This window comes from Mytilus edulis, chromosome 14, assembly GCF_963676685.1.
Source record: "Mytilus edulis chromosome 14, xbMytEdul2.2, whole genome shotgun sequence".
Taxonomy (NCBI): Eukaryota; Metazoa; Mollusca; class Bivalvia; order Mytilida; family Mytilidae; genus Mytilus; species Mytilus edulis.
In genome coordinates, this window is record NC_092357.1 from 63206620 (window position 1) to 63233700 (window position 27081).

The 27081-nt window shown below is 32.1% G+C and overlaps 2 protein-coding genes across 5 annotated transcripts in view; one reads left to right on the forward strand and one right to left on the reverse strand.

Moving 5' to 3' along the window:
- LOC139503831 (tubulin delta chain-like) overlaps nucleotides 1-27081 on the forward strand; it is an 89196-nt gene that overhangs the window by 22149 nt on the left and 39966 nt on the right. The window lies entirely within an intron of this gene.
- Nucleotides 26852-27081, reverse strand: part of LOC139503830 (uncharacterized) — a 304074-nt gene continuing 303844 nt past the window's right edge. For both annotated transcript variants that reach the window (XM_071293768.1, XM_071293765.1), the window contains one exon: nucleotides 26852-26966. The gene's annotated coding sequence lies outside the window, so the exon portion shown is untranslated. The remainder of the gene's footprint in view (nucleotides 26967-27081) is intronic.

Consider the following 27081-nt stretch of genomic DNA (forward strand, 5'->3'; position numbering starts at 1 on the left):
TTCGTTCGTCCGTCCGTCTGTCCCACTTCAGGTTAAAGTTTTTGGTCAAGGTAGTTTTTGATGAAGCTGAAGTCCAATCAACTTGAAACTTAGTACACATGTTACTTATGATATGATCTTTCTAATTTTAAAGCCAAATTAAACTGGACCCAATTTCACGGTCCACTGAACATAGAAAATGAAAGTGCGAGTTTCAGGTTAAAGTTTTTGGTCAAGGTAGTTTTAGATGAAGCTGAAGTCCAATCAACTTGAAACTTAGTACACATGTTCCCTATGATATGATCTTAGTTTCTAATTTTAATGCCTTATTATATTTTTTACCAATTTTCACGGTCCATTGAACATGGAAAATGATAGTGCGAGTGGGGCATCCGTGTACTTTGGACACATTCTTGTTTAAATTAGTTATTCTATAAATATTAGGTATTAATTGTATCTGTTCAAAGTAAAACTGAAAATGGAAATGGGGAATATTTCAATCAGACAACAACCTGACCAAATGGAAGGCCACCAATGGGTCTTCAACGCAGTGAGATAGTATTTTCATGATCTCACTTTCATCAAGAATGCTCAAAGTCCAATATTTAAAACCTATGTATATGTAAGCATGAAAACACTATTGAGTTATATGACAAAAAGTGACAATAGTTGATTTACGCATGTCTAATGCCTGAAAGGGGCCTTGCCTCAGTGGCTGAGTGGTATAAGTAGTCACTACTGTAACCACTAGCCAGTCAACACTGAGGTTGTGAGTTGGAACTGGTGCACTAGATCTAATCTTTATTGTCTAGGATAGTCAGCTTCCCTATCAAAGGTCAGTGGTTTTCTCCAGGCACTATGGCTTCCTCCACCATTAAAAACTGGCCATCATGAAATAGCCCAAATGTGGTGCTAAAAACTGGCGTTAAAACGGAAAAAAACAAAAATCAAATGAAATGTCTAAATAATTAATCAATGGTAACAGATATAAAGCTAATCATTGCAGTCACAGGAAAAACAAAGAATAGTGAAGTAGTTGATTTTGAAATCCTGGTCTGTGATCATTTGAAACAGCAAACCTGAACACACCTAAATGCATTTTAATTTAAAAAAAAGAAGTGTTTTGAAAATGAGTATTCAAAAGGAAAATATAATTTATCAGAACAGTGTAAATTTTTTAAGAATTTTTTTTTATCTTTTTCAGGAGGATTTTGAAGAAGCATTTGGTGTTGTAGAAGACATTATACAGAATTATAAAAGTGCATTTTCATAAAATATAAATGAGATTGATCATTTTTAATTTTTTATGATCATCAAAACAAATGTGTGTCTTATGTCTTTATGTTAGTTGTTGTTTTTGTTGAGCCTGACTTGTATAGCAGAAAGCTTAACATAGGGATAGTGATTCAGTGGCATTTGCTAACCTATACCTGGTATTAGCATACCTTGCAAGGTCTTCAAGACTTTCACTTGACCTTGACCTTATTTCATGGATCAGAGAGGTTAAGTTTTCTTGGTTATGTCCATATCTCATATACTATGAGGAATGGGTCTACCATATTTTGTGTATGGAATGATTGTTAGGTGTACATGTCCATTTGGCAGGTGTAATCTGACCTTGACATTGACCTCATTTTCATGGTTCAGTGGTTAAAGTTAAGTTTTTGTGTTTTGGTCTTTTTTTTTTATATTATATGCAATAGGTTAACTATATTTCATGTATGAACATATTTTACAATATACATGTAAGTCTGACATATTTGATTTGACCTTGACCTCATTTTTATGGTTCATTACTTAATGTTAAATTTTTGTTTTTTATTCTGTTTCTCTAATACTATTAGCAACAGGTCAACTATATTTTGGTGTGTGTTATGATTGTAAGGTGTATTTGTCTGTCTGGAAATTATCATTTGACTATTATCTCAAGTTCATGGTTCATTGGTCAATCTAGAGTTTTCCTGATCCAGTTTGTTCATAGATACTATATGCAAAAGGTCAACTATATTTATTTGTAGCATATTATGATTGTAAGATGTACATATCAGTCTGGCAGGGTTCATCTGACCTTTGCCTTCTTGTCATGGTTCATTGATCAATGTTAAGCTTTCCTGGTTAGGTTTGTTTCTTCGAAGTGCAATATATAGATCAACTATATTTAAAGTACATGTATATTTGATTGTAAGGTGTATATGTAATTCCAGTTTGGTTTATCTGACCTCATTTTCTTGGATCATGTCAAATTTATCTGATAGTTTTAGTAAAGCTTTATATTTAAGACAATCAAAATGATATTAACGGTTAGTAAAGAAGGGGAGACATTTCAGCATGTGTATTCTTGTTTGTATAATCAAGAGGCTTAAAACTGCTATACAGGCATACATGACAAAGCTTCTGTCGTCGTTAACTTTTACAAAAATATTCTCCTCTGAAACTAACAGGCCAAATTTAACCAAACTTGGCCACAATCATCATTGAGGTATCTAGTTTAAAAATGTGTCCGATGACCATGCCAACCAACCAAGATGGCCGCCATGGCTAAATATAGAACATAGGGGTAAAATGTAGATTTTGGCTTATATCTCTGAAACCAAAGCATTTAAAGAAAATCTGACATGGGTTAAATTGTTCATTAGGTCAAGATCTATCTGCCATGAATATTTCAGACAAATCAGACAACCCGTTTTTGGGTTGCCGCCCCCGAACTAGTAATTTTCAGGAAATTTTGCAGTTTTTGGTTATTATCTTGAATATCATTATAGATAGAGATAAACTGTGAACAGCAATAATGTTCAGCAAAGTAAGATCTACAAATAAGGCAACATGACCAAAATTTGCAAATGACCTCTTAAAGAGTTATTGTCCTTTATAGTAAATTTATAACCATTTTTTTAAATTTTAGTAATCTTTTTAAAAAATCTTCTCTGAAACTACTTGGCCACAATTATCAATGGGTATCTAGTTTTAAAAACTTTTCCGATGACAAGGCTAAAAATTGTTCGTCTACTCTTGAGAATGATTTGTTTTTTTTTACTTAAGTGATCGAAAGACATCTTATGAGAGTTATTTCCCTTTGAAAATTTAATATAGGCGATTTGTTAGATAAATTCATATGTGATAAGTCGTAGAGGTCTACAGTCTTTTGATATGAAGTCCTTGGTCCATTTGAAGGAAATTGAGGTCAAGGTCAAAGGTCAAGATCAAGTTTTAAATTTTGAATTTTGCTTGTTATCGTTATTCCACAGAAACTGTGACAGTAAATGATATGTTGTGTTTGCAAAATAACTATTTACAATAAGGCGCAACTTCAACCTTTTTCAGTCAAAGTGTTTGGTTAACCCTTATAGGAGTTTTCTCCCTTTATGTATTTCAAATCAGTATTTCTCCACAACCATACAAGTGATTGACCTCCGGTCTTCCGTTTTGAGTTCACTGACATATGACCTTGAAATTGAGATCGAGGTGAAAGGTCAAGGTCATGTTATAAATTTTGAGTTTTGCTTCTTATCGTTATTCAAAAGAAACTGTTACAGTTAATGATATGATTTGTTTGCCAAATTACTGTTTACAAAAAAGCGCAATTTCAACCTATTTCAGTCGAAGTGTTTTGGTTAACCCTTATAGGAGTTTTCACCCCTTATGTATTTGAAAACAGTATTTCTCCACAACCATACAAATGATTGACCTGGGGTCTTTTGTTTTTAGATCACTGACCTATGACCTTGAAATTGAGGTCAAGGTCAAAGGTCAATTTTACGTTCTAGATTTTGACCTTTACTAAAAAATATTTTCTGTTCATAATAAAAAAATTAAGTCTTCTGCATATACCTATTAGCCTTATTTTTTGATATCAATTTGAAGAACCAAATTACATCAACAAGGAGTGACATTTTCTAACATCGTTTTTTTTTAAATTTCATTCTTATTATCGAGGTGGAAAGACCTTCAATTGTTCTCTGAAGAATTGGTTTTTAATATTACACTTATAGTTGCACTAAATGATTTTTTTAGCATATATTATATCATGTATTTTAAAGATAATACTTTATTGGAATATTTAATTGAACTAATAAAATGTTGAAATCAGTGATGAGGACCAAGTAATGACGAGATGTATGTTAGGTCGTTTGAAGTTGTTACAGTTGATGAAATAGTTTGTAAATAATATATTTGCATTATCACTTAAAGAACATTTTCATCATATATTTCATCATATATTATATATACAGTACGATACAGTGCAATTTGAATTGTTGCAAGAAAGGTTAAACATTCTGTTAGTTGTGAAAATTAAAAAGAAAATCAATATCCTGATACAATACAAAATACAGGAGACTCTACATAATGTAAACGTGTGGGATGTGTGCGTAGTTAGTCGGACAACCTTACAAACTGTATGCAAAATTTTACTCAAATAAACCAAGTTCAACATTCTGTCGTCTGCGAAAAGTCATTAAAGAAAAAATGACCCTAAGAATATACAGATTATATGTATGTGCTCCCTCAATATAGGTTAAAAAATTAACCGGAGCAATATATTTCAAAATGTCAAATTTAGCAAACTGTGAGAAAAGAGAAAAAAATGACAAGATGCGAATCTTAAGTGTATGAACTAACACCAGGTACATCGTTTAAAAGTTAAGGATTAAAAACTGTACATAATCCTACGAAATCATCCGTATAAACCTATACTAGTATACTAAGTGCGGGACGAACTGTAGAAAGGACACTGGTAAAACAATATGATCCCAGTATTTAGCCAAGGGAACACAATTATTTAGCATATGTACAAATGTAATGATGTTCTATTTTATAAATTATAATAAATCACTTGGTGACAACATTTCTTTTTGTATAAGCAGTTCATAGCATTAGTGGGATGGTAATTGGGAGATCACAAATATATATGTACGTCATTTAGTCTTTGATGGAAAGTTGTTTAATTAGCAATCATATCACATCTCCTTATGTCATAATGGTTTGATTTTAATCAAGACAAACAAATACGTTCTAGGAGATTAAACTTTGTTGCTGTTATACATGTAGCTTAAATCTGACTATTGTTGTGACCATGTGATTTTATAATTTGATAGATTTCATACTTGCAATACTAAATATACTTATTATCTTTCATATTCAAGAGACCAACGAATCTTTACTAAAACTACTGTAACAGATTAGCAGTTAAATATACTTTCATTCTCAATGTTGTTGTCCATCCTTCATTAGTCACGTGTTATCTATATGTCTTTGGTTTTGATTGTCGTTAATTGGCCGGTTGCTGTGTATATCCCACATTTCTATTTATGTAAATAAAGAAATGGGCACCTTTGCGAATCGTCTGTGAGTCGTTTTGTCTCCCCACTTTGCGAAAAGGTGCGTTTTTACCAGCTGTTCAAGGCGTCGTTGCATTGAAGACCTGTTGGTGACCTTCTGCTGTTGTCTGCTCTATGGTCGGGTTGTTGTCTCTTTGGCACATTCCCCATTTCCATTCTCAATTTTACTGTACATCATGTCGATCTCAAAACACCATAAACACACACATCCCCGAAGACCAAAGTGTAAATTAATATGAATCTAAATTCAAAAAGATTTTAAGATGTCGTTGGATTTTTGCCCCCCGTGCGACGCGTCGATGGGAACATAGAAATACAGGATGTCCGTCCTTCAGTCCGGTCTTGTTAGCTCTCTAACGTGAACAATTCTTGCCAATGTTTTTTTTTATAAAACTTATATGTTAGATTTATTTCAGCAATGATGCTGAAAAGTTTTTAAAAATCAGTGTCGACACACTTCTGATGACATTGAGTAAAACAAAAAGAGACTCAAAGACAAACACTAGTTTTAAAACAAGTATACGACATAAACATGAGGATGTCAGAATGTGACAGTAAACCGGATGTATTATACATTTATTAGGTCTTTTCACCTTTCCGTGGAAAGACCCATTGGATTTCTTCTGATTATTATTAGGTCTTTCCACTTTTCCGTGGAAAGACCAATTGGTTTTCTTCTGATTATTACTTTTTTATTTACTCCCGCCAAATTTTTTTCCTTCGCTTTTTTTTGTTCTGCAAGATGTCGCTTAGATATTTGGAATATGGTATCATACAGTTTATATGCTTTTGAAACTGACACTGCTTAACCGAATACCTTCCCATATAAGAGTTATCTCCCCGAACATTTTTTTTCTTGTTATCTCTAAGGCTTCGCAATCGTATAAGAAACCGACAAATTTATTTTTCCAAATTGCTCGTTACATCCTCAGGATGTTCTGTTTTATTTTGACCGAAGACGTATAGAGATTCCATATGAGTGTTATTTCCCCTTTTGTATTTAAAATTTTGAAATGTATTTCTAACTGGAAAACTATAAGTGATAGAGGCCTAAGTCTGTTGATTTGAAGTCCTTGGTAAAAAAAAAAAATGAAAATGAGGTCATAGTCAAAGGTCAAGGTCATGTTCAAAATTTTGATTTTGGCTTGTTATCTCTCATTTTCAGAAATCTTATAAGAAAATATTAAAAGAAAAAATAGGTACGGCTATGGGCGGCTGTTCCTTTCAACCGAAAATCTGTGATAATTCAAATATTTTCTGCATTTTAACATAAAGACGAAATTTCATTGCATATACAGGGACGATATATTTTTGATATATGATGAAACATCAGATGAAATAAAACAATGTTTTACTCTGTCAAATACTTTCAATCCATTACTGATTATCCACCATGAACATTTTCACAATATACAGACGTTATTGTAACTGAAAGGCATTTTCACGAGTTGGTTAACAGTTATGCAACCGTTTCACAAATGATATCAGATATGTTCTTTACGTCGTAACTTCAATCCCCTTTCATAAATGGGACCTTCCGAATTATACTATTTACCGGATTTGTTATTTAATAAGCAACACGATGGGTGCCACATGTGGAGTAGGATCTGCTTATCCTTCCGTAGCACCTGAGATCACCCCGAGTTTTTGGTGGGGTTTGTGATGCTTATTCTTTAGTTTTCTATGTTGTGTCATGTGTACTATTGTTTGTGTTTTTCATTTTTAGCCATGGCGATGTCAATTATTTTCGATTTATGAGTTTAACTGTCCCTCTGGTATCTTTCGTCTCTCTTTTTCAAATATTTACAACATATGGCATTCTGAACCATGAAAAATTCACAAAAATACTGAACTCCCAGGAAAAATTCAAAACGGAAAATCCCTAATCAAATGGCAAAATCAAATGATAAAACACATCAAACGAATGGACATAACTGTCATATTCGTGACTTGGTACAGGCATTTTCAAATGTAGAAAATAATGGATTGAACCTGGTTATATAGCGCTAAACCTCCCACTTGTAGCAACTGAAGCAATACGGCAGATACAAAACATCAAATTACCATAATATAAAAGAATTACAAATCTACCAAATTTTGTATGGGGTTATGATAACGTCCAAACTTATTAGAATTCAAACTCCGAACGTGCACGTCTGTTATGCTCACAACGTCAGACAAAGGTTCTACTCGAACTCTAATGGGATCTTGTTCGATCTCTCACACAACAACTAAGCATGAAAAAGAGAGAATGCTGAGATTCATTTCGAACTACATGTAGATTGAATAAGGTCAAAATAGGTAAATCATGTATTACAGATGAGTTTCTTTATTTTTATTGACTATATATAATCCATATATACGTAAAATAAGGTATATAAAATATAAGAATTGATTGCAGTTTGACAAAAAATGTGGGCAAGTGTTTAATGTTGAACCAATAGTTATGTATAGCAAACAAACAAGTCTAGGGGACATACTTACTAGATCAAAGTAAAAAAACATATTAAACAACTGACATTCGTTAACGAATCTTTGATTATGGCAGATCTGTCTTTATATCTTTTGATGAATCATTTAAAAATATATAATTTGATATTAGCTAGTATGTAAATAATTTTCATAACTGATATATGCATCTTAATCTAACAGGACTATTGAAATCTTTAACAGCCGAACTGGACACTCTACACGTTTAACTGTCCAAATACTTAAATACTGTCGGGACCTATGAGGCAACATTAAATGCGTTGTTACATAGTACCATGGTCATTTATGTTTACCTTTTTAACTATTGTGTCTGTTTGTTTTGTCCAAGCATCGGTGACAATGTAATGGAACTTGATGCGACTGTCATACAAGTGAGAGGTTTAGCTAGCTATAGAACCAGGTTCAATCCACCATTTTCTACATTTGAAAATGCCTGTACCAAGTCAGGAATATGACAGTTCTTGTCCATTCGTTTTTGATACGTTTTGTTATTTGATTTTGCCATGTGATTATAGACTTTCCGAATTGATTTTCCTCTGAGTTCAGTATTTTTGTGATTTTACTTTTTATGTTGGAATGTTAGGTGTCACAACACAATTCAATCATTGAGTGCGATACTCACAAAGTTTTACATAGCTAGTTTGATGTTGATGATTAACAGAATAAATGAATAACAAATAAATGCAAAACAATTGTGGAATGATATATTTTAAGCCCACATTTTACCTATAAACAAGAAGATGTGGTATGATTGCTTATGATAAAACTATCCACAAGAGACCGAATGTAAAATAAATTAGCAACTATAGGTCACTGTACGGCCTTCAACAATGAGCAAAGCCCATACTGCATAGTCAGCTATAAAAGGCCCAGAAATTACAATGTAAAACTATTCAAACGAGAAACTAACGATCTATGAAAAAACAAAGGAACAAAAAAAAAAAAAAAAAAAAAACAACAAATATGTAACACATAAACAAACGACAATATAAATGAATTATAGGCTCTTGTGTTCATAAAATTTAATGGTAAATGTTTTACAAAGCAAAGTCATAAAGATTTTCAAAATATAAATAGACTTTTTTCAGTCGTTGGTGATTCCTGACTGGTATCTCTTTCTTAAAGATTTAATCATTTATAAGGAATTGATATAACAAAAGAATTGGGATATAAAGAGTTTTTATAAGTTTAACTCCAGGTCAAGCTGTTTAGTTCAACAAATTGGTTTAATTTTGATTTTGAAACGGTGATATTCGACATAAATACTTTTATTTATCTAGAAATTACCTCTTCACAACGGGGACTGGATACATTAAGATGCGTCTAGCAGCATATACAATAAATATAAATATATATATATATATACAAACATGTAAAAGATATTGATGTTTCATTTTAAAACTTGTTCATTGTAAAAAAAGTCAGCTTGTATAAAGGAATTACATATGTATGTACAACATAGAAATATACATCAAACTAAGAGTCACATAACTATATTACACAGAATGATAATAAAACCCAGGTTAGATCCACCATTTTCTACATTTGAAAATGCCTGTACCAAGTCAGAAATATGACAGTTCTTGTCCATTCGTTTTTGAGGCGTTTTGTTATTTGAAATTGCCATGTGATTATGGACTTCCCAAATTGATTTTCCTCTAAGTTCAGTATTTTTGTGATTTTACATTTTATCGACTGACAAACAGTCTCACTCGAATATAGCTACATTTATCATCAAGAATAAAACATTGTTGTGACGTCATTCTATTGGTGTAACCTTTCTTTATTTCAATGATTGGACTATCATTTACCTGTTAAAAACAATTATGCTACCTTTAACTGTCCAATATTTTAAAGAAAAGTCCTCTACTTTCTTAAAAATATTGGACAGCTGAAGGTAGCATAACTGATTCTTAAAGGTAAGTGATAGTCCATCACTGAAAATAATATCAATTTCGACTATTAATTTCATAATGTAAAGACAAAAACGACCAAAACACAAATAACAGTTACAAAAAATCATTTTATTAAAGTCAATATTCCAATATCTTAATTTTGTCACTCATCAAAATGATTTATTGAGAGCAAAAATCACTTTTCAATTGATTTTAACAACACCAAAAGATTTATCATCTTCCGTTAAAATTAACCTCTGGTGTTGCTATGATTCTTCCTTGCATCATTTTTTATCTTCAATTGAAATTTAAAAGAATAGAATAAAGTTATGCTTCTAACGTTTGATAGATCGAGCCGCGACATAAGGGCCATAAACGACCTAAACCTCACCCTGTGTAGAAAGTATAAATCTAGAACTTATTTCATGCACAAACGTTTTTGATGATTTTCGGGTTTCGGCGTTGTTTTACAAGTTGTTGTTTTTTAAGTCTACTATTATGATTATAATGCAACACTTTGCTTGTGAACGACGTTTTAATTAAAAAAAAATAAGAAAGAGTCTCTTTTGGAAAAGGTAATCGTGAGACAAAATTATGTTTCGGTAATATTAAAAAAAACAAAACACAAGGGACATCAATACCCCCATCCCCCATATCTTTCTATGATTTTTTTCTTTTTTTTGTCATTCAACTAGTAAGAAATGAATTCCAACAAGATACAATTAATTATTGGACAGGACTACATTTTTAAATATAAGATACATAAAACTTGCCATAACTAGGTGATATATCTATATCTATGTCATCTTTGTAATGCACACTTAATATATCTGTATACACATTGGATTTTTAACTAAAATTTGAAACATCACAATCACTAATAACAACACGACTTTCTTCCCTTTTTTTGCATTTAGAATATACTTTTATCGTCTTTTTCAATTTTGAATAAAGAAATGCATGGAAAAGTATTCATTGAAAAAATATTTAGAGTAGTCCTTGCGCACGCACAAATCGTGTTACGCATACCCAGTGTCTTAATCTTCATGTGACAAAACATGTTGACAATGTTTACCTTCAGCTGTCCTTGTTTTTGTCTATTGTTTAAGTTGAGCTAATGTTTAAAGGGACTACCATAAAGGATAATTTTTTATGTAAAGAAAAAAAAATTATTCACATAACAATTTTCACACTTGTTAAAAAACATGTTAACACAATTTTTTATTGGCTTGCATTTTATCACATTTTTGACGTGTTAAACAAAAATAAGTAATATATAAGCCTTTAACAGTCCATTCTGTAAAATATTGAACAGAATGGACTGTTATCGGCTTATTTTCGCTACAGAAAATCCATGTCGACTGACAACCAGTCTCACTCGAATAAATTAGCATTGATCATCCGTTAGAAAATTCTTGTCGAGTGACAAACAGAAGCACTCGAATAAAGTACCATTCATCATCCATGATATAATCCATGTCGACAAACAAACAGTCGCACTCGAATAAAATAATATTCATCAACCGGAAGAAAATCCTTGTCGACCGACAACCAGTCTCACTCGAATAAAGTAACATTTATCATCCGGTAGAAAATTCTTGTCGAGTGACAAACAGAAGCACTCGAATAAAGTACCATTCATCATCCATGATATAATCCATGTCGACAAACAAACAGTTGTACTCGAATAAAGTAACATTTTTTATCCGGAAGAAAATCCATGTCGACTAATAAACAATCGCACTCGAATAAAGGAACATTCAGCCTCCAGAAGAAAATCCATGTCAACTGACAAACAGTCTCGTTCAAATAAAGTAACATTTATCATCCGGAAAAAATCCGTATCCACTGACAAACAGATTTAGAACTCGAATAAAGTAGCATTTAATATCAAGAAAAAAATCCATGTCGAATGACAAACAATCGCACTCGAATAAAGTAACATTAATCATCCAAAAGAAAAACCATGTCGTCTAACAAACAGTCGCACTCTAATAAAGTAACATTCATTCATCACCAAACTCGTAGATAGAGACGAACATCATCAGAAGTAACACCAAAGACATGCACCATTGTATCTGTAACATTTCGAATAAAATTCCCAATTGTCTTCTTGTTTCTTTGGGATATGTTTTACAACTTCAGGGCTTAGTGCTACTAGTTCACAGCTGAAACCAATAAATTAAATCATAAATTAAATATAATCTTGATGTAGTATTTGCTTTTACAGAATTGAGCTTAAAGTGGTACCAAACACCTTGACTAGAATAAATTTTGCTCGTTTTATGTTCATCAACTTCTGATAAATCATTATCCCCCAGGGTATCACCAGTCTAGTAGTTAACACTTCTATGTTTGGCATAAATTATCATTTATATGGTTAAGATTACAAATTAACTGTTTACAAAACTTTGATTTTTTTATATCCTAAGGCCTGTCTACCTCAAGAGTAGATTACCTTAGCTGTATTTGGCAAAAAGTTTAGGAATTTGTGGTCCTCAATCCTCTTTAACTATATTATTTGACCTTTTTATCTTGACTTAGTTTGGCGCGTCACTGACGAGCATTTGTTGACAAACGCGTGTCTGGTGCTTATGGAAAATGTCAATTTTTGTTTCTACATGTATGATGAGTTTATTTGCTTTGACGTTTTAAAACCAATATCAAAATGTCAAAAAAATTAAGCCACACACTTGATAATAAGTATTTCATTGGATATATAGCAGTTTAACAAACAAATCTTTATGTTGAGAAGCTTAAAATATTCCTACATATTTTTTTCGCAAGAAATTCGTTGGTAATGTGAATATGTATGATTGGTATTTGTTATCTCGTGAAGTTGTCTAGAAATACAATTGAGAATGTAAATGGGGAATATTTTACGATATAACAATCTAAGGAAAGAGCCGACAACAAATGAAGTCCAAAATGGGTCTTGAACGCAGTGAGAAAAATCCCGCTCAGAAGGTGGTTCTCTGCTGGCCCCTAAACAAAATTGTGCACTAGCTCAGGGAAAATGGACGTTACACTAAACTCCAAATCACATAAATGAACTAAAATTAAAAACCATACAAAAAAGCACCTTCACCAGGGCCGGATCTAGTCATTTTGAAAGGAGTTCCAACCAAGGATACAGGAGAAGTTCCAACCAATTGTCTTCATTCAAAATCATTGATCGTAAAAAACAAATGGGATGTTCTAGCACCAGGAACAGCCATCCTCCTTGGTCGGTTACTGTTGCTACATTTATCTGTAATATTCTTATTGCCTGATTTATATTTTCATTACTCGGTCTCGGCATTACGGAAATACAACATTTCTTCACTGATTTAAGTAAGGATATGGATTGAGAAAAACCAAAAGCTTTCAAAAATCATTTATGGATTTCAAGACTTTTATTCGTGGGTACCACTTTTCATTGTTTGAGTAAAAGGAGTATTTTCGTGGGTTCCTAAATTCGTTGAATTTATTTATCTAAAGAAAAGAAAAATCAGGCAAAGAATTTGAAGCCATCAGAAATGATGTTCTTAAAAAATAAATTACTATTGTTTTTATATTGATCTATGTGACATTGCAAACTGAGGTATTTAGTTTTACTTATTTTGTCTTTCATTAAATTTGCAATAAAAATTATAAATGACGAAATTTCTTTAAATATTTAATAAAATAATTGCTTTCGGATATAGGCTATACTAAACAATTGTCTCAGTTGACGGATATTGCAAACTAAACACTTTAAATAATGCATACGTGAAATCAGAAGTGATGACACTATTTACATTTGGATAAACAGATCAACGATTATCAAAGTTGTTTATTATACCATAAACATGTCACTTAAAGAAATATTCCTTCATGAATGACAACATTCATTAAATTTTCATAAAATAATTGCTTTCGGATATCAGCTTTGCCTACACATTGTCGTTAAACATTAACATGATGTATACGTGAAACCAGAGGTGATAACACTAATATACATGAGATCAACAGAGGTTTTGATTGGGCCAAACACATATCACTGAAAGAAAACGGTTGTATTAAAAAGTCCTACAAATATACTTTGAATTGTAAAATTTAAAGCTTTGAATTTGAACTTGAAAAAGCAAACCCAACATGATTTTTTTTCCTGTGAAAGTTTTGATTTTATTATTATCCGGCATATCAACACCGGATATCCAACTCTCATTGGTCACAACTATAATTTCGGTCAGAACTTAATTGTACAAATTCGGACAATTCATGTTGCTTTAAGCATTAGATCGGTTAAATCTGCTCGAAAGTTTTATATAAAGGTCATATAGTGTGTTTGCTTGTGTTCGATGTATTTTCTAGATTAAATTGAACAACGCCCGTATCGATGTGGTCAAACCTACATTGAGATCTTTCCATATTTGTCTTGATTTAGACAACAGTTGTAATATTTCAATGGACACTTACATTCGTGAATAGAGCTATCCACAAAAACCACAAAAACTTGATACCCCACGAATAAAGGTACTATTACAGTAGTAATTCATGGGACCAATCATTAATTGGTATCAAAAAGTCACCAAAAATTTGAGTTCGCATATGTGTATGTTGCTGTATAATTCAATATAATCAATCAGCTATTTCCATTAAACACAATGTACCTCAGATTTGATAAATGCCCCACAAATAGCTGATCTAAGCAAATGTATCAAAAAGTAAAATCACAAAAAATACTGAACTTAGAGGAAAATCTAATCGGAAAATTTATAATCACATGGCAAAATCAAATAACAGAACACATCAAAAACGAATGGACAAGAACTGTCATATTCCTGACTTGGTACAGGCATTTTCAAATGCAGAAAATGGTGGATTAAACCTGGTTTTATAGCGCCAACCCTCTCACTTTGATGACAGTCTCATCAAATTCCGTTATATATATAATGATGCGTGAACTAAACAGACATAACACATAAGTTAGTCAAAATATGGGTACAGCCGTCATCATCGTTTAACAATTTTAAATAGAACAATTTAACGGAACACAAAACAACATCTGTCTACAAACACATTCATTGATTCGCGTGTCTGACGTCAGAAAATTGTATCCGTCACATCTTTTTGTCGTTTAATGTATAAACAAACAATTTGAAAATTTCAAATAGGCAATGTTAGCATTATGGGTTAAAAAGTATGTAAGGATTTATTTCAGAAATAGATCAATTTAAGAAAGTCCAAAAGTTATATAGAATTTATAAGAATCCACACATTATACATAGTAAAAGTATACAAGTGGCATCAGAAGAGACAATTGTCACCTGTATACTTCTTCATATTCACAATATTATTAGGGAACCTTTTTATTTCGGGTCATATTCTAAACTCTCTTCAATATAAAGAAATGTGTTGTATGTTACTACTGTTTAATATTTTGGTATTGCACGTGATATAGATGAAGAAATACAAAACCTACCTTTGATTATGATAGTTGAGTCCAATACATGAGGGTGGCGTATCACACAAAAACAAAACAAACCTTTGATTATGATAGTTGATGCCAATACATGAGAGTAGCGTATCACACAAGAACATAACCTACCTTTGATTATGATAGTTGAGTCCAATACATAAGGGTGGCGTATCACACAAGAACAAAACCAACCTTTGATTATGATAGTTGATGCCAATACATGAGAGTAGTGTATCACACAAGAACATAACCTACCTTTGATTATGATAGTTGAGTCCGATACATGAGGGTAACGTATCACACAAGAACATAACTTACCTTTGATTATGATAGTTGAGTCCAATACATGAGGGTAGCGTATCACACAAGAACAAAACCTACCTTTGATTACGATAGTTGATGCCAATACAAGAGAGTAGCGTATCACACACAAACATAACTTACCTTTGATTATGATAGTTGAGGCCAATACATGAGGGTAACGTATCACACAAGTCAGCACACTTCAACAATGACGTGTGTTTCTTTGAAATCAAAATGTTCAGGACTGCTTTATAGTTTGTTGTACATCGAGAGAAATGACCATCGTAAAGGTTATTCACAACTGCAAAACATATTTTTTTTTTTTATATATGACCACGCCTTTAAAAATACAGCTCAATTAAGTATGAAAATCTACAAATGGCATGTTTAATGCGTTTAATCTACAAATGACATGTTTGATACATAAAATATAATGAAAATGTTACCGGAGATCGCGAACATTAGAGTATCTCGATTACGAATTCCAATACTTTATTTACTATTTATCGCTACGTAAACGGAATTCTCTATATAGTTATTACAAGCATATATAAGTTAGCAAGAACAATAATTATATATTATTGTTGATCATCTCAACGAAATTGATTTTCTCGTTTGAGCTGACAGGGCGAGAGCGAGCAAGGTAATCGAGTTGAGATGACCCATGATACTCTGTTTAACAATATTTTACCTACGACGACGTGTCAATTTCATGTCAATTTTATTAGCAACGCCACGTGCCTCCTTAGTTTCTTGTGATAATTTTCCATCCTAAGCGAGAAGCATGATATGAAAAATTATCACAAAACAAGATCAAAAGACAAATGCAAAAAATAGCGACAATGATAATAATAATATTAATCTGGATTTTACTACAGCACTTGTTTTATCGTAAAAAATTAAATCACAAAAATATCGAACTCCGATGTCTCTAAGCAAATAGCAAATAGCAAGATAAAAATCCAAACACACCAAAGAAGGATTAACAACAGTCATATTCCTGACTTAGTACATAGCGTTTAGAATTTTGGAATTTAGGGTTCTCAATGCTCTTCAACTTTGAACTGGTTTGACTTTATAACTATTTTGATCTGAGTGTCACTGATGTCAGAGTCTTATGTAGCAAGACTCTGGCGTAAACAAGTATAATCCTGGTACCTTTGATAACTATTTGTACAGGCATGTTCTCACGTAGAAAATTGCAGATAAAACCAGAATTCATAGCTAGCTAAACCTCTCTCGTGGATGACAGTCGCATAACTTTCCATTATATTAACAACGATGTGTAAAACAAACGAACACACATATTTAGAGGATGAAATGTCAAAAAGGAGTAAAACATTTATAACAAATTATAGACACACTGTTGTTATCTGTGTTTACTGTTTTTAATTATCTAATATTTTGTAAGTCGAATTTAACATAAATTGTCCCTGTTGTTCAATGATAACCATCAATTGAATTCAAAAAACACAATTTACAATTATTTTCTGAAGTTAATTTGGATTATGTGCATGTATCTTATAAACAATACCGCTTGCCATTGAAGCGATCTCTCACGAAAAGGAAACAATATTACCTTCTAGTTGAACCTTCCATTCTCCTATTCCTCCCCATGTGATTATTCCTATGCTTTTTACTGTAAAAGGATCTGGATCAGTCCACTCAGCTATAACGTTTATACCAACGATAAGTCCCTTTCCCATCATTAGAACACCGTTGTTGGCACTGATCCAGAATTGTCGGTATTCATCACATTTACATATGTCTGGAGTGTTGAATATGACGACTTGTTGGCTACTTTGGGTTAATGAATCATCATTCCGTCTTAGAATAGCTGATTTTTGATTTCCCCAGCCACCAATTATAAATTCATAAATGGGCTTCGAGGAGTTTCCATTGTCTGAATTGGACATAATGGTATTAGCATCTCTACATGCTTTTGCCTCGAATGTTAGTGTCGTTATTCCACCTAAATCAAGACCGTATTGGTTGATATCAACAACATACTGCAAAAAATCAGCGACTTGAAATAAATTCAATTTCCCGTTATTTGGTGTTGTAAATGTATTTTCAATTACCAGTCCTGTAAAATATATATATTAACCAATCCAGTTCTTTTCAATTAAGACAGACAAATATATGATAAAAAGAGGGAGAAGACAAAGGTACAAACGGGGCATTTAAAAACCAAAGAAAACAGACAGCTCATTGACAAGAATAATAAAGAAAATAAACAAACAGGACACAAAACATTAAATCCAACTTTGGAAGGAACAAGTGCATAAGCAAAATTATAGTTTTTAGGTAATATAAAAAAGAAGATGTGGTATGATTGCCAATGAGACAACTCTCCACAAGAGACCAAAATGACACAGACATTAACAATTATAGGTCACAAGTCTACTCAAACCATACAGATATGGCCAGGGGACCTCTCTATTCAATTTAATTACTAAATCAATTTGCTATGCAATTCAGGTTAAGAAAGGCTATAGTTAATTAAGCAAATTACGGATTTGATTATAAAAATATCACCGTTTCGAGTTTTGTTTGGAATCATCAACGCTGCGTTACATTTGGAAATCCTCCCCTTCTGTTATTTATAATATTATTGAGTCGAAGAAAAACATGAAATAACATGACAAACAAACAAACGGACGAACATGTTCACTTAATACTAAACGTCTTCTAACACGTTAATATCATACGAAGACAAAACTAAATAAGCGGCTTACAACCAATAAGATAAAAATGCAATTTGTTTTCACTTTGTGCTTGGTGTATTTCATTAATAAACACATATTGCAAATTTTTTGACGATACCAAACACCTGAATTAAAATCAATTTGGCTAGAAAATAATAATAAAAAATTAACAAAACGATAGCTTTAAAGTAAAGAATTTGTGAAGAATAATTTTTAGTTCGAATAAAATTACCTACTGTACATTTTGCCATCATATAACAGAAACAACTGAAGAGTGTGGATATGTAAATGCAGGTACTGGCCCAAAAAACAATGAATAAATTAAATTTATCATATTAGATCAGAATATCAAAAGCACTCATACTACAGCTTCTTATATTTATATGTAACATTTATTCTTCGTGCAATACAATAAATGAAATTATATAAGTCTTACCTAAAGTCTTCAGGGCAACAATAGTTAACAGGAACAATCTTTGACCAGAAGCCATCTTCTATTCAAAATCGGCTATGCTCGGGTGATTGTCTGGAATCTGTCGAGTTGTTACGAATGCTTCTACTTAAGTCAAATTGTTGTAGAATTATGAAAGAAGTTTTTTTCTTTACTGATATAAATATCAACAAGATTTATAGAATATTTAGCAAAAGTCGATATTATCATGCATGATGGTTTATAATTCTATAACGGCATTTTAATTTGAAAATCTAACACACATGTCTTACATAACTTTCCAATGAAGAGGTTGGAGAATGTCAGAATGGTAAATCTTTTTTTTTTAAATATGTTAAGAGATAATTCATTTCCCTACCAGTGTACATGAACAAAATGTGTTTAGTACTAAGTTTAAATAAGCTTTTTCTATTTTGTTATTGTCACTGTGCATATTTCAAAGGATTTGTTTTTCTAGTTGAAGTTTGGATTTACCTCATTAAAATTAAACAAATGGGAAAAAGGAAAACTGACAAAATAATTTAATTAATGAAAAGTTGTTACCCGTTTGAGCCTTGTACTAACTAAAAAAAAAATGTTCCTGTTTTGTAAAAAAAACTTAAATCAGATTTTAATAGTTCGCATTAGTTATTTTGAGAGCCGTTTTTATATACTTCTTCCTCCAGAACTGAATTATTTTGTTTATAATGTACTAATATAACATCATTTGGTGGCAATGCTTATTGTGAGGGAATATTCCTCGTCACGGTCATATGACAACATTGTGTCTATGAGCTAGTAGACAATACATGTTCAGCAAATCAGGCATTGCACACGTTCATGTTTTTCTTCAACTGTTAATGACGTCTCTACACTATATCCATGTTATGTTGTTTTAGGGATGAATAAATACCTTTCCACGTTCTTTCAGCGTTTTTTTTTTATGTTTTTCTGATTTGTATCAGTCTGATAAGTTAAAATCTTTTCAACTGATTTTCATAATTTGTTCTTATGTTGTACTGTAACACCATTGTCCTGTATAATGCACTAATATATTGGAAATTCGGTGGCAATGCTAATTGTGAGAGAAAGTTATTGAAACAGTTGTGGCACAAAATGACTGAAAACAAAGACAGAATTACAGTTTATTACAAGATACCAGTTATCAAAATTCTAAATAAATGATCACAAGTTACTGATGTATGCTAGCAAAGATTAAACAGAGATATGAAAGTTTTTGATAATAAAATCTGTCTGAAAATGCTAGAACTGACTTTCAGTTGTTTTCTTACATACAGTATCAAATATTTTAATAAATTTTAGAACAATACATATTTATTTGTTATATAAGTATTTATTGATGAAAGTAAATAAAAAAAGCGTTTCAGATGCATGAAATTTATGAGGTGTTGTTTTAATTTGTTGTTCAGATTACCAATTTAGTCATTTTTGTTGGCATAGATGGTTTTTATCGAATAGGACAATTGAAAGAGAAAAATACAAGGCAAATGTCAAACCGACTGTTTCTCTCAGACTGTCTTCAGATTCCTATTCTTATTGAAAATCAAAGAAATGACTGTAATATTTTTTTTATGTCTATGAGGAAATAACATGAAAAATGGGGAGCACACTGAATAATAGCGTCACGGTCACATGACAAAAAATTATGTCCATGCCTACTAGACAAAGCACTTTTAGGCAATCAGAAGACGTGTTGCATTCAAAATTAAATCAATACACGATAGCGGAAATAAGAAAAAAAACTTGAAAAATGTTAGCTAAAATTCACATTATCAGAGTTCCAGATAGGTGTTCTTATAAATACTTAATATGCTGTGTCTAATTGCAAACAGATTATTATATACCCACGTTTTAAAAGCCTGATCATAACACAAAAACGCAAGTATGTCAAAATTCTGCACGTTTGTGTATCTATAAGTAGAATGTAAGAGTGGAACAATCACGTTTTTGAAATTAAAACCAGGTTGCTGTTCGAAGTAATGCTATGAGTTGTATTTCCGACTTTTTCCAATTTTGGGAGTAACGTTCCTCAAAACAGAGTTTAAAAAAAAATAATTCGCCAATTTAGAACAAAATACATTTAATTGCATTACTCATAGAAGACCCTATATCAATACTGAACGAATAACAATTAGACGAAGAACAACGATCAAGAGTTGTTGACGTATTTTCTTTGTCTCTGGTTAAGTTGGCTGGGTGGTATAAATATCTAATATAGAAAATAGCTATTTTTTTTAGTAAATGAACTTTATCATATGTTTAGTAAAATAAAAAATAAAAAAATGGGTTGACCGTCTATTTTTTTTTTTTAAAGGGTTCAAGTTTATTGGTTTTCATTCAAGATTACTATAGAAATGATAGGGAAATGAATGCAAAGCTATTTTTTTTAAGAATTTCTCATGAAACCTAATATAAGATTTTTTAATGTTACTATTTTTTCCATTGCTTAAATAGTTTTTTTACATAATTATGGTCGATAGAAATATCAGGGACAAAATGTATATCATCTTCATCTTCAACAGTTTGTGTTGCACAATTTTGTCGGTTGTAAACCAAGTTTTCTACTTTTAGTTTTCTGTATTTGTATATTCTTTGCAAACTCCCCTCGCTCATTTCCTACTACAGACATACTTCTACAGCAGCCGATAATCTGGTTATAATATAGTTAACGGTTGTTTCGATTTATTAGGTCTTTCCACCTTTCCGTGGAAAGACCTATTGAATTTGTTCTGATTATTATTATTATTTTTTTTTTTTTTCTTCCGCCTAATTTTTTTTTTTGCGTAGTATTGATGTTTTAAAAGATGTCGCTTAGATATTTGGTATATGATGTCGTATAGTTTATACGCTTTAAAAATTTACAACTGCGTAACAAAATACTTAAAGTTGTAAGAGTTATCTCCCCAAACACTGTTTTTCTTGTGGCCACTTCTCCTTCCCAACCGTAAAAGATTACGCCAAATGTACTTTTCCAAATTGCTCGTTACATCTTAAGGATTAGGATATTCATTTGGACCAAAGCTTTAGGGAGACTCCATATGAGAGTTATTCCCCTTTTTCATTTGAATTAAGTGATATGCATTTCTTAATGTTAAACCATAAGTGATAGAGACCACGGGTCTTTAGATTTGAGGTCCTTGGTCCAAAAAAATGAAAATTAGGTCAAGGTCAAAGGTCAAGGTCATATTTGAAATTTAGATTTTGGCTCATTTTCACTCATTTTTATTAATCTTATAAGATATCGACAAATTATTCTTACAAAATTGTTAGTTGGGACATGTAGTAACTTATAAATTTTGGTTGAAAGGGTGCGTAGACAATAAATGGGAGTTTTCGCCCTCTTATATTTAGAATTATGCGTAAAGTGATATTACTCATTAACCATACAAATTTAAGACCTATGGTTATTTGATTCGATGTCCTTAGTTTGTGACCTTAAAATTGAGGTCAAGGTCAAAGGTTAATAGGAAGTTCTAGATTTTGACCCGTGCTTTAAATTCATATTTAAACACCATAAAGCCATAGGAACTGACATTTTGGACTTATTTTAATATTTTCATATCAAAATAGATATTAACTGGTGGAAAGACCTTCAATTGTTCTCTGAACAATTGGTTTTTAATTAGGTCTTTCCACCTTTCCGTGGAAAGACCTATAGGTTTTGTTCTGATTATTATTTTTTTTTCTTCCGCCTAAATCCTTTTCTTGCGTAGTATTGATGTTTCAAAAGGTGTCGCTTAGATATTTGGAATATGATGTCGTATAGTTTATACGCTTTAAAAATTTACAACCGCGTAACAAAATACTTTACCTTGTATGAGTTATCTTCCCAAACACTGTTTTTCTTGTGGCCACTACTCTTTCGCAACCGTAAAAGATTACGACAAATTTATTTTACCAAATAACTCGTTACTTCTTCAGGATTAGGGTATTCATTTGGACCGAAGCTATCCGGAGACTCCATATGAGAGTTATTTCCCCTTATGCATTTGATATAAGTGATATGCGTTTCTAACTGGTAAACCATCAGTGATATAGGCCTAGGGTCTTTGGATTTAAGTTCCTTGGTGCAAAAAAATGAAAATAAGGTCAAGGTCAAAGGTCAAGGTCATATTCTAAATTTTGATTTTGGCTTATTTTCTCTTATTTTCAACAACCGTGAAAGATATTGAGGAATTATTTTTACTAAATTGTGAGTTGCGACATGTTGTAACTTATAAATTTTGGTTGGAAGGGTGCGTAAACAATAAATGAGAGTTTTCGCCCATCTTATATTTAAAATCATGCCTAAAGTGATATAACTCATTAACCATACATATTACAGACCTAGGGTCTTTTTATTTGAGGTCCTTGATTGGTGACCTTGAAATTGAGGTCAAGGTCAAAGGTTAATAGGACATTCTAGATTTTGACCTTTGCTTTAAATTCATATTTATACATTATAAAGTCATAGGAACTGACATTTTAGATTGATTTTTAATATTTTGATAATAAAATAGGTCTTTACTTGTGGAAAGACCTTCAATTGTTCAAACAATTGGTTTTTAATTTTACTTGCCATTTTTCTCGAGTTCTTTCAGGTGCACAGGACTTTGGCTGGTTCATTTCGTGGGTTAAACAGCATAAAAAAGACATATAAAAACACCGAAATGTACATCGGATTCCGTCGTTTTCGTTTATCATTTCTTAGTCTACAATAACCGCCTCAATAGTACAAACTACATCAACAACTTTCGTTTTTGACTTCCTTGTTTACATATTTATGAAACCCGAAGTGCAAAATTAATAACAAAATGACTCAGGAGATAAAAGTAAATCTAAATAAACGTTATGTAAGCTATTGTATTAATAAACAATTGTTTATTGGTTCAAAACTGTATTTAATACGCTAAATAATAATGCATGAATTGTTGTGACAACTGGACGGTTTCCGTCTTGGATACCGTAACTATGCGCAACTTGTTGCGCAGTGGACGCGAAAATTTAAACCCGTAAGCCCCCTTAATTGTAAATAACAAATACCAACATTAAAATACTACAGACTTTCTGTTATACATGACATGACATGTAATACTCATTTGTGTAGAGGTTCCATCCTTTGTTTTTCATCTATAACTTTTACAACTTATACAAAAACAATCCTTTGAATTAAACATACATTTTATTACACCAACTTTTCATTACTAGAATATACATTTTTTCTTTGTGGCATAACTTTGGCTACATAGTATTATATAATATTTTGTTGAGGCACCAGGGTGACTACCAATTACCTATACACAATGGCTATCAGCTGACCAATGTAGAAATAGTGTAAAAAAAAAAAACTGTAGTTAAGCACGGTTACACCGCCACCTACCATGGGGAGTGACCGGGGAAAACACTCGTTTACCAATGCTCCAGTTATTAGTGCCTCACCTGTTGGCAGGTGTAGGCCTCCCTTGTATAAGATGAGGTGAAGGAGGTCCCAGAGTTACCCATATGTAGACCCCACCGTTACCACTAACCACATTTTCCAAACCTGCAAATTGTAGAATTTGTCAGGCCCAGGACTAGGGCCGATTTAAAATAATACCCCAATCACTACCAGTCTCCCTGGACCGCCACACGAGAGCCAAAGTCAGCTACCAAATCTGACTTGGGTTCTCACCTCCACAAAATTTTTATTATTGAAGCATTAGAAAAGTTGATTTTGTTGTGTGTAGGAAAAAATCAACACCTCCTATTATTATTTAAGAAAACCTGCTTTCAAGTTTGTGTATAAAGACACCTCACTTGCCCCTATGTTCTCATGTAATATAACCGACTCATTTCCTGATGATATATCAGCAGTTTCCTCCGGTTTCTTCTGCCACCACGTGTCCCACCTCTTGTGTTTTCTTGATCGTTCTTTTCCGGCCATTTCCGTCCTCCTTTTGAGGGATTTCTTCGTTCTGAACCCACTGTCCTCCTGTCCTGCCAATCGTTCTTTTCTTCTTTTCAATGGCCCTTGATGGTGATCCCCTTGCATTCCATTTGTTTGGCATCTTTTCTTTTTAAATAGTAAAACTAATTTGTGTAACACCTGCTTTGTTGCAAGTTACAAGTGCCCAATACGGGAATTCCAAAATTTTGATTCAAACTGAGAACGCCATCTATGGCCATGCCAAATATGACAATAAGCTACAGGCTGCAACACCGACGCACCCGCACAAGTATTTGATTGAATTATACCAGATTATTAAAATATGAAATATATAGAATAACATTTCTTCATGTAATCTGATTAAACTTCAGATCTCTCTTATCTATTGTGTTTATATAGATATGTAAGCATATGAGAATGACAATTATTAAAGAAAGAACAGATTTATATTTAAATTTGACTGGCTGTACAACATGCTCAAACGGAGGCAAAGACAACATTTTCCATTCAAGTGCTATTTTGGAAAAGAGAGACGAATGATACCAAAGGGAAAGTAAAACTCATAGATTGAGAATAAACTGACAACGCCATGGCTAAAAAGTCAAACAGACAAACAATAGTACAGCAGACACAACATCGAAGACTTAACAGCACGACCTTAACAAAACCTGGGGGTGATCCCATGTGCTCCGGTTGGGTAAGCAGATCCAATTTGAATTGGAAAATGGAGGTGTAATACCACCATTGATTTTCCCCTATTAGTCTTTGTTAAATTTGCACTTTTCAAAAAAATGTACAGAATTTATCTTTGTTTCAAATAAAAAAATACTTGGCATGAGTAAAGTTTTCTCCTGTCCAGTTCTATAGAAAAAAATTCACATAACATTCATTGCATATAAGAAAATAACCATCATTGGAAGTTAACCAATCAAATTTCTCCCCTTATTTTATCTGTGTACAAGGTTTAGTCACCATGTAACCTCAAAATTACAAAATTTTCTATAGAAATCCCAAATAAAAAATAATGGTGTTTTGAAATACCCAAGACATATGTTTATGACACAGAAATGGTTTTACTGCAATAAAATGTAGGATAAATTACCTACAACTGTCAAATTCAAGGGAATATTTTTTTCGACCTACTTTCGTATACAACCGGATGTGACGTACCATGATTTGGTAGTTTTACACCTAGAGATGCCTTCCTGAATAAAGTCAAATCTAAAACTGAAAATGATATAAAGACCTTACCGAAATAAATGGTCTATAGTGAATGAATAATATTCACAGGTAGATCAGTTTTACATTCAATTGTTAAAGTTGCCAAGATTATTCTAGACGTGAAAAAAATGAATGTGATTTTTACGTGAAATTTGTTCGAGTCTCACTTGAGAATCAAGTTAAACTAAGCTCGTTTGATAATAAATTCGCTTGACAATCACGTGATATTCGTAGGACTTTAATTTCACATGAAATTAATGTGAGTGAAATTTGCTTGTGTGTATGGCAAAGGCATCGGAGTCGATTACCACGGAGTATGCATCAAAGTTTTGCTCTGTTGACCCTCATGTACTACTTGGTATACTTATTAACACAAAGACACTATTAAGGGAGTTTGCTTCTCAATTTCAAAGTAATTACCTTTTCAAAACATTAGTTTATATTGATAGGGGATCAATAAAGGAATCGAAAGAACCAAAAAAATATATAGGTCACCGTGCTTGTTTTCGAGATATTAGCCATTGAAATTCTGACGGGAAAATATTCTCTCTTGACTTTTCATAGCTTTATCAATGACAAGTTTAAGTTCTCAAAAACGATAAAAAAAATAATTAAAATTTCATAAGACTTTTACAGATGGCTTTTCATGATACATGTAATAGATTTACAAAAAGAAAAATGGGGGTCACCGGGCAAATTTTTTCAAGGCATTCAAATGGAAAAAACCAGAGGATTCCGAAAATCTAAAAAAAAATCCAAAAAATGAAAAGTCAACTTCCTTAAATAACTGTTCACTTGAAAATACATTAGAGTCAAAATTTGGAGACTAGCATAAAGGTTTATTGGGGTTAGGAAAATTTTCAGACGTCACCTTTAAGTAGAAAAATGTAAGTTTATGAAAAATACTACTAGTGTTAAAAAGAAGACTTCGTGTCGGTCTAAAGACTTACAACACTTGTACATTGTGTATAACACATGCAATAAAAAGACTCAACACGCATTTATGTTTTGATGTTGAGCAAAAATAAATCGATCGAATTGAGAAATATATATAAATCCGAAGAGTGGGTATAACATTCTGTTTAGAGCAATGGTTAATAACTTTGTGTAATAAGACGAATAAAGCAGAAAACTTTTTAATGAAAACAATACAATAATCTTATGTACAGTTACTATCTCCTTTTTGACCCATTCCTGTCCATTGATTGTAAATTGTAAGAATGAAGAACAATGTACTAGTGTTATAGTAAAAATATATTATTATTTTAGTATTCACATTTCAACTTGAATACTGAAACTATTTCATTATTCAATATTCATTACTTAACATTGAATAGTGAACTATTTCAT